General features: G+C 27.9%; 1 non-coding gene across 1 annotated transcript; it reads left to right on the top strand.

The window, feature by feature from the left end:
- Positions 1-12,238: 12,238 nt before the first annotated feature.
- TRNAY-GUA lies at positions 12,239-12,330 on the top strand. The gene is given in 2 exon segments: positions 12,239-12,275; positions 12,295-12,330. It is a non-coding gene; the product is annotated as a tRNA-Tyr (tRNA).
- Positions 12,331-13,963: the final 1,633 nt, after the last annotated feature.

The following is a 13,963-nucleotide window of genomic DNA, read 5'->3' as shown; positions in this document are numbered from 1 at the left end:
TCAAATTTGTTTTATTCCTTTTTTTTTTTAATTATATATTTTTCACAGTGGTATCTACGCTTCATAGAGTGAGATCTCCCTAGGACATTATTGTATATAGATGGGTTCGAACCTTTGACCACATTGGTGATAAATTAAAATGTCATTTCTATTTCAGTATATTTAACGGAATTGAGAATCAAACTTATAACTTCTTATTTTAAAGTCACAAATTTATACCATTTCACCCAGAGTTATTGATAAATTAAATGCCATTAATGTTATCTGCAAAAACATTGATAATGACCAGTTATATAAATTCTTCCAGTTCATTTCAATGATTGATTCATTGGTGCAAATTTTTATTTGATTATTATTAATAACGTAGTAAAATAGTTAGTTTATCAGCCAATTTTGATTTATTTGACCAGTATTAACTGTTTGATTAGGTTAAAAAATTAATATAAGTGTTTGGTTAATTAGTTTTTTGTAAATTTGAAATGCTAAAATTTAAAAAGTTGTTCAAAACAACTTTTTTAATTAGCTTTTTGAGAAAAGAAATTATACCAAACAACTATAAGCTAACAACTAATTTACCAAACACATTTCTTCAATCAGCTAATGTTATCAACTAGTCATACTCTCTAACCCAATCAGCTAACAACTACCATCCAACCGCCATTTACCATACCGGACCATATACAATTTATATCATGAATATTTTATGATACATGCCTCTTTATAAAACAAAAAAAAAAAAAAGATGAAGATATTTTGATCAAGAAGAAGACATAAGGGTGGGTTTTTTTTTTTTAATTAAAAAAAAATCTTCATATTACGTTGTGAAAGTTTTCTGTGCAACATTGGAGCGATCGAATTTGGTTGGATGATGACAGTGTCAAAGAAAACGCTGTCGTCTTCGGCTTTTTACTTGTGTTGCCATTATGGAAAGCACAATCGCCGGTGCATATCGGTTGTAATATCACGTGACCCTATCAAATCTACTATACTTTATTCATTGAATTATTAAGCTATTTTTAGTCCTAAGCTAATCATATCATTCCTAACCACATTTTGCATGAACCTAATCCGCAAAAGCTTTGATGATGATAATCATTAATCAACAATTAAATATGTACATCCATTTTAATCATTGAATTATATTATTGGTGTAGATTTTCATTTCGGCATTGTTTGGTAAATGGCTGTTAGTTGAAACTGTTAGCTGATTAAGTTAGAAGGTATGATTAGTTGATAATATTAGCTGATTGTAGAAATGTGTTTGGTAAATTAGTTGTTAGCTGATAGCTGTTTGGTATAATTTCTTTTCTCAAAAAGCTAATTGAAAATGTTGCTTTGAGTGGCCTTTTGAATTTTAGTATTTTGGAGTTACAAAAGTTTATTAACCAAACATTTATATTGATTTTTTAACCAAGTCAAACAACTAATAATTGTCAAATAAGCTAAAATTGGCTGATAGGCTGATTATATATCAAACAGGGCCTTCATCACAATACATAATGTTGAGGGAAAATTATATTGTGGAACATGGTCCATGTTTTATGAATAAATATTTATTTTTAATATATTGAATGTACATTATTTGTGTATTGAAGGCTCATTATTTGTTAGTATTTGTATATTACTAAATAATGAACTTTCAATATGTACAAATAATGTATTTTTTTCATGTAGGTCTCAGTAAAAATGTTAATATCAAAATTTTGAGTGTGAGTGTAAAAGTTAGGTGTAGAAAATGAAAGTTGACATAATATTTTTTTGAAAATGCATGTCATATCTATACTGGGCACATCTATGAGTGTAATTAAAAAATGCGGTGGTAATTTGGTTATTTTGCATATTGTTCAAACTTAATGTGCATGTTTTTTTGTGCTTAAGGTGTGTCATGTTAATACTTAAGGTGCGTCAGTTATATACTTGAAAACTTAAGGTGCGTCATTCTAAAGCTTAAGGTGCGTCTTTTCAATGTTTAAAGTGTATCCTTTTAACACTTACAGCATGTTTGGTTCACGGAATGGATTTAGAGTGAATAGGAATGCTATTCCATAAGGAATGGAATAAGCAAGAAATAGAACATGAATTGTATTCTATTGTTTGGTTCGCTGAAAGAATAAACTTTAGGAATTGTATTCCAACGTTTGGTTGGTTAAAGAAATAGAAATGGAATATATATTTAAAAGACATAAATACTACTACTACTACTACTAATTTTTATATAATATTATTCTATAGCAATTACAATATTAATAAAATTATCTATAAATTATGAAATAAAATATTCACATAAATAAAAAAAATTTAAAGAACATTTAATAATATTTAGAAGAAGAGATTATGAATTCTTCAGGAAGTTGGTTTAAGATGTGTGTATCTCCTTATTTCAAGGAGTAGCAACAAATGATCAGATATTCAATAGTCCTAATATTACTATAAAATGTGATGAGATTATCCTAAGGAGAATACAAGCTCTATGCCTCTATATGCCATTCGAAGCAGCCAAAAGGATGCAAAGTGGACACTCACTTCTAGTGTAGCAAGAACGCTAAGAACGCAATCACTCATGGGCGTATTTCCACCGGAAAATTCAAGAAGATCATCATTTGGCTGGAAATAATCAACAAATGTTAGTATTATGAATGAACCAAATGAGATTTTAGATTCCTGAGTTAAACATGTACTTAGATTACATTTCATTCTTATATTTATTTATTTAAATGTGTATATTGTGAATTATTTGGAAAGGGTTATTTATTTTTTGGTATAAAATTTAAAAAATTATACCAACACTTGATTATTTGTATAATATTTAATTAATCTATATTAAATATTAATCTTGTTTTAATCGTGATGATATTATTTATGTTTAATAATATAAAATATATGTATAAATATTTAACAAAAATATATAAATACATAAAAACAATATAAAAGATTAAAACAAAATTAACAAAAAATAACAGGTGCAAAATAGGTATATAAATTATTATTTTTTAAAAAATAGTGTAGATAAAAAATAGGAATATTTGGCTCAATACTGTTCACTATCAAAAAAATTGTCATTTTACCATTATTATGAAATATTACTACGAAAATAATATTTTTATTAAAAAAATAAATTTGATTGAGTGTTGTGACTAAAATACCCTCATTATTTTAACTTTTAAAATTTTCCGTGACATTTGGCCGGCAATTTGGCCGGAATGACCAAAATTAATAAAAATTGAATAGTCATGGTATGCAATTAACAGTTTTGAAAGTCGTGGACTGCAATTAACAGAACCCCTATAGTCAGTAGACCAAAATGACAATTTGCTCTAAATCGGTAATTCAAAGTATATAAATGCAAAATAATATATGAGAGGTTGATTATAATTGTCACTAAAATAAATCTTTGCAATTTTGTAAAAACATTAATCTAAATACTTAGTCTAAAAATGATAGTATAAATAAATACTACTTTTGGTAATAAAAATTTATACATTTTAAATCATTTTAATAAAGAAATACGATTTACCTTTAAAGTGAACAATTGTGATGTTGTCCAAAAAATATTATGGGATAGTTTTCCGCTTCAATTTATTGAGCTATTTGAATGTCTTGTTTGTCAACAAATCCTCCCCAAGTAGTCAATATGATTGGCTTCAAATTATTTTTTTAATTTTTTTGTATGTTATTAATAGAATACTTTGTAAATAAATACATAACGTACATTATTTTGTATTATAACTTTGATACGGAATATTTAATTACAACATAGTGTAAAAAGAAGACAATGAATAATGAAGTGAATATAATTAATTAATAAATTTGAAGGTAAAGTATCTTTGCATTGTTGAAAATAAAGACAACATAACTAATGAAATTATATCTCTTTTTTAATTTTTTGATAATGAATAATTTTTAATGTAGAAAATAAAGACAATATAACTAATGAAATTATATCTCTTTTTTATTCTTTTGATAATGAATAATTGCTTTTTTTAATAAAGGCACTATAAACATCAAATTCTAAATTAAAGAAATGCATATGCATTTTTTTTTGTAGATACTAATTTATTTAATCTACTATACTAATAAGAGCCAAAGAGAGTTAGGCCTAAAATGGGTAGAAAAAATGGCGGTCAAATTATTTAATCAAATGGATGGTTCAGATGAATTATTTAATCAAATAGATGGTTAAGATAATTCAGATTAATATTATTAATAGAGATTACCTAATTTAACCTTACTTTTATGATTATTCGTTAAGTTTTCCGTTAAATATTCTCTTCTCCGTTAATATTCCGTTAACTTTTAACTTACCCATTAATTTCTATAAGAAAAGATCTTAGGTTCGAACCTCATCTCAATCAAATTTGACATAATTAAGTTTCTCACTCTATTTTACTCTTATTAAATTAAATAAATTAGTAGCTACAACAAAAAATGATACATATGTATTTCTTTAATTTAGAATTATGTGTCTACAATACCTTTATTTGAAAAAATTATTCATTATCAAAAAATTAAATTAAATAAGAGAAATAATTTCATTAGTTATATTGTCTTTATTTTCTCTCATGCAAAGATTCTTTACATTCAAATTTATCAATTGATATTCATTACATTGTCCATTATCTTATTTTTACAATATCTTGTAATTAAATATCAAAGTTATAGTATAAAATAATGTTATATATTTATTTACCAAGTATTTTATTAATACTATGAAAAAAAAATTTTAAAATAATTTGAAGCTAATTATATTAACCACTTGGGGATTGGTTGACAAAGAGAGTACTCAAATAATAACCCAACAAATTGAAGCAGAATCACTCTATTTTACTTTTATTGAATTAAATAAATTAGTATTTACACCAAAAAATGATACATATGTATTTCTTTAATACCATGAAAAAATAAAAAAGAATAGTTTGAAACAAATCTATTAACTACTTGGGGGATTTGTTGACAATGAAAGTACTCAAATAACCCATTACCCAGCAAATTGAAGCGAGAAACTACCTTTTAATATCTTTGGAATACATAATATTTTAAAATTTCAAGTTTTTATTAATTAATTTAATCTTTTTTTCTTAAACGACTAGGGATTTCTTTATGCACAATCACTCATTCAACAATAATGGTTGAACCAAATGAACCCCAAGTAGAACACCTAAAGAAAAGTCCATAGCTCCTATATCATAATCTCATTGCATGACGTTGTCATCTATGCTACCAACAATATCCGAATTGCAAATAACACACTACCAACAAAAAGGAAGAGAACAAATAGTAAAGATGAAGACAATGACAATATTACTCAAAAGAGAATTAAGAACACTTAGAAAAATTCAAATTAAAAGTAGTATTTATTTAGACTATCATTTTTAGACCAAATATTTAGACTATCGATTTTATAAGGTTGCAAACATTTATTTTAGTAATAATTATAATGAATTTTCTATATTATCTTGGATTCATATACTTTGAGTTAGATATTTAAATAATAAAAAATCGACATTCAATTACCCATGTATAAACTTCTCCTATATAATTTTGCATTGATATACTTTCAAATATTTATTTAAATATAAACATTGGGCATTAACCCATTCGCGCAATGCACGTATAAAACTAGTAATTTAATAAGAGTAATAGAGTGTGGTACTTACTTTTCAATAATGATATATTTAACAATTAAAAAAAATGTCAACTTTGATTAGGATGTAGTTCAAACCTAAGACCTTTCTTATAGAAATTAATGGGTAAGTTAAAAGTTAATGAAATATTTCGTTATTAAAGTTTATACTAACGAAATGCTGGGTTATTTAAGGGAAGAAAATAATATAACAGGGGTAAATAAGGAAAATCATAAAATATTACTAAAATCAAAATAATATGAACCATTCGTTTAAGTAAAAATACTACAAATATTTTTTTCTTCCCGTTAGAGCCCTAATTTTATTGGCTCTTATTAAGGTTGTAGATGTAGATTAATTGCACCAAAGTTTGAGTTATTTACAAAAATATCATCGCATCATTTCTTTAAAATTACATCTGATTCGTTGATTTGGACACGCAAACGGCTGTGAATGATTCTTATTTCTCTCCTGGATGAGTATTCTCGCCTAATTGTTATGCCATAGACATGATCCAAAATTACGTTTTTTAATACTCCGCTTTTAAATTAGAAGTGGTTCCTAGTATAGTGGCACCTTTTTTTTTTCTTTTTTTTTTTTTCGCGCAATTTAAAACAACTTTGGTGTTGTAGATATAAAAGTAAGTATACAATCCGTTACCTAAAATAGTTGGAGATTAAACGTTGGTTGGAGCATCTTTTCATGCCAAGAATTATTTTGTTGTGACTTGTTGTTAGCTATGAAGAGGTCATGAAAAGATGTTTAAATATTTAGTTCATGGTGCTGAACAATCAATGATAGTACATGGGCCTATTTGACCCTTTTGTCAAATTTTTATAACTGATTAACGTAAACTTCTAATTTTTGCATAAAATTTTTTAGATTCAAGTCTCGTTCCTTTTTAGATATACAATTTATTTCAAAAAAAAAAAAAATCATAAGTCCATGGCCAAAGCTTTGCAGACGGCAAATTATTGTGTGGACCATAACAAAAAAGTATATTTTTAATATACTAAAATTACATTATTTTTGTACTAAATGTATATTATACAAAACAATGTACTTTCAGTATTCAAATAATAATATACTTTCTCTGAATATAATAGACAGTTTTAATATACTAAAAATCTAAAAGTACATTATTTGTATACTAAATGTAGATTATTTGATAGTATGATCTACACAGCTGCGTAGACTATAATGATTGTTTGCAAACTTAATTGGCCTAAATTACCTTACACCCATAGAGAAACTCTTATATACGGAGTAATATTTATTATTTTAAGAGCGTTTAAAGTAAAAAAGAAAAAAAATATTCATTTTAAATGGACTAACATACACTCATAAGTGTAAGCTCTGTAAATTTAAATCCCATAAATATTTAACAACTTTTTGTTATTGTAAAAATAATTGAAAAAGGATGTTTACAAACACATAAAGATATGAGTAATAATATATACTTCAATTTGTATGTAATCAACTTTTTGCTCCACTATTATTTTTTTCTGATGTGATATATACCAATTGATCACAACAAAAAGTAGTCACAATTTTTTTTCCTTCAAAATTAAAATATGTGATCATTTTCCCAAAAGAGATACAAACAAATCAGTGTCTTTTGATTTTACCTCTCAGCCTTTTCTTCTTTTGTCATGTTTTGTGGGGATAGTGATTGTAAATTTGACACCACCCTTCATTTCATTTGTTAATATAAAATATTGTCAATCAATCATTTGTTAATATATATATTGGGTGACAAGTCACTTGAATTTACACTTCTATCCTCCTATTTTGATTGATTATATTTGTTGTCTTTCTAAAGAGAGAATTTCAACACCATAGCCATCAAAACTTTATTTTGAATGGGCCTCCCATTTGTTTTTGCTCTTATCATGTTGGTTTTATTAGAATTATATTATTATTGATTTAGAATCTGCATTATTACTTTATTCCAATCATTATATACTTTCGCAAGAATAAAGTAGCTTTTTTTTTTTTTTTGGGTGTTATGCCACTTATTGTCAATGTATTTGTATTCTAAATACACACCAAGTTAAATCAACATATACAAATGGCTATGTTTATGTTGGTATATATATTATAGTGAGTATACGTACTGCTTGGAGCTTTAATAATTAATTGAATTTAAAGATCAGAATCTAAAAAAGTAAATAAATAAGAAAACTGACCCCTTAACTACTGAAGAAAGACAAATAAAACATGATTTGCTAATAGAAACAATGAATTGCTAACAAGTTCTATTACCATATTATTTTAGAGATTAATTAATTTTATTGAGATAAAGTATAATGAAGTGATATATAAGTAGGGAACATTTAATTCTGGAGCCGCTCATCTGATTTGCGTCGCAGCAACCTAGAAGCAGCCTCTGACGCCTTCTGGCTCCCGATCAACTGCTCTGACAACCCATTAAACTATAGGTGAATGGGAGCGATTTTCCCGTCCGAATCCAGCTTAGCGCACCTCAAGACTTTTGATTCCCCCACTTTAGAAAAAATGTCACTTTTCCCTTATGATTTTACGCTGCATTAATTTGGGAAGACAAATTTGCCCTTATAATTCAACACTAATGACCCAAATAAAACTTTTCCGCGACTTCTCACCAACAATTTGGCCGAATTGATTGAAATTGGCAAATATTAAATAGTTATGAACCGAAATTAACAACCTTTAAACTTGTGGATTGAAATTACAAATATTTCAACAATCATAGAATTAAAAGTGACATTTTTTCTCTTCTTCACAACCATCTTCCATTCAATATTACTCACAATATTAAAGAGTTGTACTTCACACTGATTGGGTGGATTGTTTCGACTTACCTTCAAATAGCCAATCACCTTGTAGTTATTCAACCAAAAGGTCATTTTCTATTCACTTATATGTACGTTTTGAACCAACCGACTGCCATTTTTAAAAGCAATAAACACATTATCATTTCTTAATCTCTATCCTCATGGTGTAACTTTAATTTGAGCTCCATCACTCAACTTAATTTACGTTATCAAACATCTACAAATAATTTCATTGCATTTGAGATCGCGATTGGAGTGGTTCACTTTTTCAAAAACTCTTCAAAGCATTAATTAGATAAATTATAGTTAAAATACTTTACTATTTTAATCAACGAGTCTGTTGAATCAGTTGTTAAAAATGTGCACTGAAAGATACAATAATATGCACTATAAGGTATAATAATATGCACTATAAGGTATAATATATGCATTCGAAGGCAAAAATCAATGCACCCAAAGACCAAAAATGTGTAGTTATGTACAAAAATTATCAAATTGTCACCGTATCTTTTTAAAGTTTTCTTTCATTCTGAACCGTGGCTGAAATTTAACCTTATTTTTTTACTTGAGACTCCTTCACATCTGATCCATTATATATATATATATATATATATATATATATATATATATATATATATATATATATATATATATATATCCTAAGTCTCCAACCATATTTATTGGTTAGATAGCTACTCTGAGTCTCTGAGACGCCATATATGAGGTTGAACAAGTAATAATGGAAGGATGGACTATGCAATTGAAATGGTGGGGGCCATTGCATGACTACGTTTGATGATGATGATGCCATTCATATCATCTCTAAATCCAATGCCCTGCTCAATACATGTCTCGCACCCTTTACCTCAAATAAATGTCATGATATGACCTGCAGACAATACTCCCTGACAGGATAATTGGGAAAGCACCCAACTCAGAACCACAAGCAGCATTAACCCGAATTACAAACAGACAAGTGGACTCAGGAAGTTAAACAGCCCCGTTACACTTGATGAGAGGAATTATTACCAACGGCTCCATTACGCTCGCCATCATGAAGTCCGTTACATTCATAGAAGAAGAGTCATCATTGCACCCGTAGTATAAGTAATAGGCCTATTGTAGAATGAGGGCTCTCTGTTTTCTTACACGCAAACTATTGTACTGAAACTGTAATACTCACTTATCAATATTATCCGGTAACATTCTTACCGTCACTCCTCTATCCTATTTAATCCATTTTCACTCTATATCATTTCATTTATGGAGTATCAATGTATCATATTTTTATGAAAAAAACTTGTGTGAGACCGTCTCACATGTCATAATTTGTGAGACAGATCGGATCAACATAATTTGGGTCATAGTTAATAATGTTATGAGTTGGTCTTTGATTGATTTTTTTTTCTCAAATTATGTTGATACGACCCGTCTCACTGATGAGACCCGTGAGACGGTCTCACATAAGTGTGACCCAACTTTATATAGTTTTAAATATATAAATTTTATATATTAACACTAAATCTACTATACTAATAAAAAAATTAAATTATAAATAATTTAAATTAAACATTATTGTTAATCAAGACTATTAAGAGAGAAATATTTTAATATAATTTTTAAATATATAAATTTTATATACTATTATTAAACTAAATATTATAAAAATTTGAATTATAAATAAGTTAAATAAAATCGTGCTAACTAAATTAGAAACACAAACGAAACTGAGACATGAGAGCATAATTTTCTTCTTTTCTCGGTCTATTTGTACTTGCTTTGTTCATTGTTTGAATGTAAAATTATTGAAAAAAAAAAAGGAATAAGGGTCAAATAGGCCACCGAACTACACACGAAACTGCAATTAGGCTATCGGACTTAAAAACAATGCAATTGGGTCCCTGAACTACACAAATTAATGCAAATTAACCCAAAGTAACTTGTTGACTTGATCTTCCGGTTACCAACTTTAAAAATAATATTTTAAAATAATTTTAAATTAACTAACTAATTAAAATTAAAATTGAAATTTTAAAAATATAGGAACAAGTCAATTGGGTCCTTTTTTTAAAATTTTAAATTTTAAATTTAAATTTAATTAATTAATTAATTAATTTAAAATATTATTTTTAAAGTTGGTAACCGGAAGATCAAGTCAAACAAGTCACTTTGGATTAATTTGCATGAATTTGTGTAGTTCATGGACCCAATTGCATTGTTTTTTAGTTCAATGGCCTAATTGTAATTTCGTGTGTAGTTCGGTGGCCTATTTGACCCTTATTCCTGAAAAAAAAAAAATGAAGGAATGGAGATTTAAACTTAAGGATAAAAGAGAACTGACATTTATCTAAATTAGTAGAAGTTTAAATGAATAAATCATTCATATATACCTATAACAATTCACGCGTGTGTTAAACTTCATGACCTTTTTGCACCTTTAGTCCCACGAATATAGTAGTACTATCAGAATTGATCCACGACCTTTAAACTTTGCAATTTTGGTCCACAACTATTATTTTTTGTTGCAAAAGTGGTCATTCTGACAGATTTTTCGTCAATTTCCCGTCGGGAAAAAAATCGACGGATTTTCTGTCAATTTCTTGCCGAGAAAATATTCAACTTTTAAGTAGGGTTAAAATGGACATTTACATTGTTGACCTGTTATTCCACTGTCCAAAGTGCGAAAAACTCTCAAAAAAAAAAAAACTCAATTGCGAGAGGAACCCTAATATGCTCTCATCAAAACAATTGCGAATAAGAGGAAAATATTGATTGACATCTTCAACATGCCATCCATTGCCGAAAAAAAGAAGAAAAAACTAATTAATTTCTAAAAAGCATGCAATTGCGTCAGCCTAGACTCCAAAATTATTTTGATTTTGGTAAACTAATTAAAGTTAAAACCAATTCATTTTTAAAAAATATATGTAGCCAATTTAATCTTAGTAAAATTAAGTAAAAATTCAAAATTATTTGTATTTTTTAGTTTAAATTTAAAGTTTAAATATTTGATATAATCATTTTTCAAAACTTTTCAGAATGAAAAAATTCTTTTAAAAAAGTAATTGTTGAATTTGAAGAGGGCACTTTAATTAGTTTACCAAAATCAAAATAATTTTGGAGTCTAGGCTGACGCGATTGCATGCTTTTTAGAAATGAATTAATTTTTTCTTACTTTTTTTTTCGACAATGAATAGCGTGTTGAAGATGGCAATCGATGTTTTCTTATTGTTCTCAATTTTTTTTATGAGATGAGAGCATATTGGGGTTCCTCCCTCAATTGAGTTTTTTGTTTGTTTGTTTGTTTTTTTTTTTTTTTTTTTTTTTTGAGTTTTTCGCACTTTGGTTAGCAAAATAACAGGTCAACAACGATCAACAATGTAAATGTCCATTAAAATATTAAAATATTTATATATTTATATTAAAACATTTAAAAATTAATATTAAAAAGTTTAAAAATTAATATTTTTTAAATTTTTAATTTTTATATTTATTATTAAAAAATTATTTTAAAATGTCAATTTACCATCCATGTAAGAAGACAACATGATGAAATGGCAGGTAACATGCTATCAAGTGAAATTGCATACATTTAGAGTGTTCAGTGGTCTAATTACACATTTTTTTGTTCAATGATTTAATTACACTTTCATGTTACGTTCAATGCTAAATAAAAGAAATGATAAATAGGGTACGGGTAAATTTGCATCTGCGATCCACATAAGCAGTAAAGTCTGCAAATTCCAAATGCTTACCACAAAACTAATCAATATAAATATTTTATTCGCTGCAGGCCTCAACCCGACCTTAGCTCAGTTGGTAGAGCGGAGGACTGTAGTGGGTAGCTTTCCAGAGACATCCTTAGGTCGCTGGTTCGAATCCGGCAGGTCGGATGCTTTTTATTCTACAATTCTGTCCTTTCATTTTTAACGGTGTTATTTTGTACCGTTGGTCTTGTGTGATATAAATGATGCTTTTTAACAAAAGATGTATCTTTTTTATTCGTTAACAAACATTACATTTTCATTAAGAAAGACTATATACATGTACATGTGAACATATTCGCAGAAGAAAAATAAAAATGAATATCATCCGTTTATCTATAAAACTTTCATCGATTTGATGTAATTTGAGAAAAAAATGCAATGATATTTTGATAATCTTTATCCAATTTCAAAAGTGAAATTTTTAATAGTATAGAGTACATTTCAGGAAAAATTATATAACCTTAAAAAAAAACTAAATCCTAAACATAAACTATAAATATTAAATCTTAAGTAGTAAAAAGTGAACCAATAAGTCAAACTAAAAAGCGAAACACTTAAAAAAAAAAAGAAAAAAAAAACTTAGCGATAAACTCTAAAACGTTTCCTATGTGCACTGTATTTTCAAATTGCAAAAAATCACAACATAATGTTGTAAAGTGCAACATATAGTGTCGAAAAAGTGTAATTTTAAAGTTGGAAAAATTATCAGAATAACATTGATATCTTTTACCATCTTTGCTATAAAATCGTTAGATCTGTCTAGATGGAGATTAGTTCTTAGTTTTATCCTATGAACAAATTCTCATGTTATATTTTTCTCTGCATCTATGTGTGTATAAAAACAAACACAAAATCACAAATGGAGGCTAGGGGTGAGCAATGATATGCCAAATTCACTTAATTTGGTCAAATTTTCCAAACCTGTCCACATCCAATTTATATATACTTAAAGTGGATGGGATGTGAATCCGCTTGGTGAAAATCCACCATTAGTGGATTGAATGCAAATGTGTCTTCTAAAAATATGTTATGCTAATCTAATACCAAAAAGACGCAGTTATATATATCACACAAAATAAGTTATAGTATAAACTGTAAGTTTTTTTTTTTTTTTTTTTTTTTTTTTCTGAAAACAAACCAACATAGATTCATTAATTCAAATCCGAAACAAGTACGTCCGAAAGAAAACCCGGGGCCATAGCAACCCAAGCACTACAGTCAGCAGTGGATACAGCTTCCCTAGCCATTAAGTGGGCAGCCATATTCGCAGACCGTTTAACAAAAGAAAAGCTAATGTTATGGAATTCATTAGCTATTACACGAATATCTTCTAGAACTAAGTCAAAATAGGAATCCATTGAAGTATTGCTTAGTCCTTTAATAACAAGAAGAGCATCAGACTCAACTTGTATTCTATCAAAGCCCTTCTCCTTTATCCATTTGAGAGCTTCACGGACAGAAATAGCTTCAGCAATTTTTGAATGGTAGTAGCCTGTCCATCTCTTTGCCACTGCTGCCACAAAGGAGCCATCAGAGTCTCGCAAAATAAAACCCAGCCCTGTAGTCTTCCCATTTTTATCAATCGCCGCATCCGTATTCACTTTGAGCCATCCATGCGGAGGTTTATACCACTTGGCAGTAGTTGTAATCTGCGCTGAGGAACTTAAATCTGGGTGAATGCATCTCCAAGCTTGCAAAAAATATCTTGCCTCCTCAGATGTGGTGTGGGGATCAGAACTGAGGTTTCTCCATAATTTCT

This window comes from Ipomoea triloba, chromosome 9 (genome assembly GCF_003576645.1).
Source record: "Ipomoea triloba cultivar NCNSP0323 chromosome 9, ASM357664v1".
Classification (NCBI taxonomy): Eukaryota; Viridiplantae; Streptophyta; class Magnoliopsida; order Solanales; family Convolvulaceae; genus Ipomoea; species Ipomoea triloba.
This window is presented reverse-complemented; position numbering and strand designations above follow the sequence as displayed.